This window comes from Columba livia, chromosome 8 (assembly GCF_036013475.1).
Source record: "Columba livia isolate bColLiv1 breed racing homer chromosome 8, bColLiv1.pat.W.v2, whole genome shotgun sequence".
In the NCBI taxonomy this organism is placed as follows: domain Eukaryota; kingdom Metazoa; phylum Chordata; class Aves; order Columbiformes; family Columbidae; genus Columba; species Columba livia.
In genome coordinates, this window is record NC_088609.1 from 24,713,778 (window position 1) to 24,716,445 (window position 2,668).

The window sequence follows — 2,668 nt, forward strand, 5'->3', positions numbered from 1 at the left end:
CTATTTTCCAAGACCATACGTTCTTTCACTGCTGCTTCACTGTTAGCCATTTAAGCTGTTTTTTAACATGTATTACAATATTAGCTATTACATTCTATTAATATTTCTTAAAAGATACGGATATTTAAAATTTAACTTATTCTAATAGAGAAATACACTAGAAGGGCAAGTTAGATTATTATTACTCTGTTCCAGAGTTATTTAGTACTGAGATCTCAACCACCCAAGGCTGACATTAGAAGCTGAACGCTCTTATGCCTGTCCATCAGTTGTAAATTGCCACATGCAAAAGCCAAGGAATCGCAGCCACATACAGGGCCATAGATGCTGGATAAGAAGAAATGCTTCTGTCAGCATCTGTCTTGTATTAACTGACTGATATGCAGGATAAAGGCTAATTTAGAATGGGAATGGTTCATGCAATCCAAAATTGTAAGAAGCAGCATAAGTATATTAAGTGATTGATTTTACATGTGATAAAAATGCAAGTGGTGAAAAATTACGGTATATTAGTTCTGAGGGATAACGAAATGTGAATGGAGTAGTTGCTGACAAGTAGAATTGAGCTTGCGTGTCAAATCCTGACAGATCCTGATCCAACTCACTGCAGAGCCTGCTCACTTTTACTCCTTGATCTAAACCCCTTGCTTCTCATACTGGAGGGTAAAGGCAGGTTTGAGACTTGTAGAGGTCACACGAGAGCCACAGCTGATAACATAGGCCTGTGTGCAACTGCCTGCCTTTTCAGGGGGGGGATGTTGCCAAATTTTACTAAAATTTGACAAAGACCAACATTTCTTCTTGGTCCAGGTGAGTTTAGAGAATTAGAACTTAATTTCTAGGAAATTGTTTTTGCTCTGTCCAGTAGTGCAAGTAGAAGCTGATACAAAGACATCATGCATCTGTTAATTCTAAGATGTGTAAACTAATGAGCTATTTAAACAAAAACCAAAATTGATAAGCTTGCATTTAGACAGAATACGTATAATTTTTTGCTGTGCATAGAACACGGTTTGTAGACTTATTTTTTTTTGTAACATACCACATGCTTTCTCCTACTTGTTCTAAATCCAGACTTACAGATATAGACACTGATGTTGAATCCTAGTCCTGTTGAAGGCAGTGACAGGATTAATGCCGGTTTCACCATCTCTGCTCATTGTTGCAGTGTGAGCCCTACAGACTTAAGGCCAGGAGCTTTGTCAGGCTACTGGGCTGTTTAAGGCTCCTTTCCTTCTCTTGGGCAAGAAGAGAAGAAACAACATCAGAAGCTGATGATTCAGTCAAGACACCAATCTCTACAGACTCCCGTAGGATTATATGAATCATTCCTACACCAAGCTTGAGCCTTCCGTTCGTGCTCGGATTACTCATACCACCAACTCTAGGATTAGCATACAGCTAATTTTTTATACATCAGACTTTGTGCTAAATAACCTTTTTTTTTTTTGTTTGTTTGTAGGAAAGAAGCCTTCACGGCTTTGCAATATCAGACTAACTGCAGCAGGATTTTCCCTGAAATGCACCTCGATAAACCAGGGAAACAGATAGACAAGTTAGAAAGTTTGGTATGAGCAAAGCACCCAGCATTGTTTTTTACGTCACAGCAGTTATCAAATTCCTTAATAAACCAATAACTAGAATGAACTAGCAGAAAACATCCTCCAAGAAAAATTGGAAAGCCAAGGTTGGAAATCCTAGAGTTGACCACGAGCTTCCGCTTACCTCTAAGGAAAGGCTGATGGAAGCCCAGCAACAGATTAGGCACAGCATTCACAAAATGATAGCAGCCATCCAGAATATATGGAGAATTAAGGTTTGATCCATGATGTGCTCTATTATAAGCAGGTATTTGGCCAAGCTATGCCGTATTTCTTGTACAAACCACAGACCTGTGGGTTTTTTTTTTTCCACAAGAATAGAACTAGGTCTATTTGTAGTTCATACATCACTAACTACCTAGGTGGCTTTATGTCAAACTTGTAAATGACGCAAATCCTTTGCAATAGCCTATAGGGTTTAGCTATGTCATCGTCTGATATTAGATATGGATCCGATATCAGAGCTGAGAAGATGATAGTGCTGGAGACCAAGCAGTTCAGAGTGGCTTTTGCATGGTGAAGTTGCTGCACACCGCGGCTCAGCATTGCTGCACATCCAGCTGCACTACCTTAGCTGTCCTGTTTGCCACGCAAGCAGTAGAAATCCTCTTTTAAGGAGCACTTTCTTTTGTACTCCAGAACCACACTCTCTACGCATGTGTGGCAAACCTGTTTGTACAAGGCAAATAACTTATACACATTTTCCAACATTTTGCAGAAGAAAGCGTAGAATATTCTATGTATCTCATGCCCACTCATAGCAACTATGAATATGAAAAATTGAGAACCTCAACAATTATTTTTCTGTTGTCCTTATATTTTGATTTTTTCCATCTTCTGCTCTAAATTACTCTTCTAATGGGAGCCAAGCCAAACCATCCCCAGGGCAGATTGTCTTACGTGCTTTGACAGTGTGCTTAGCCCTTCATGATGTGCCATCTGCCTGCTTATGTTTTGTCAGTTCAACTAATCCTGTTTCTCTGAGAGACAAAAGAGGACAACTTTGCACGTCACTGACTCTGTCTCCAGCCCGGCCAACTCATACTTCGTAGTAAAAAAATTAACAT

At 39.5% G+C, this 2,668-nt stretch overlaps 1 long non-coding RNA gene across 1 annotated transcript in view; it reads left to right on the forward strand.

Annotated features, from left to right (window-relative positions):
• LOC110361442 (uncharacterized) overlaps nucleotides 1-2,668 on the forward strand; it is a 104,887-nt gene that overhangs the window by 63,485 nt on the left and 38,734 nt on the right. The window lies entirely within an intron of this gene.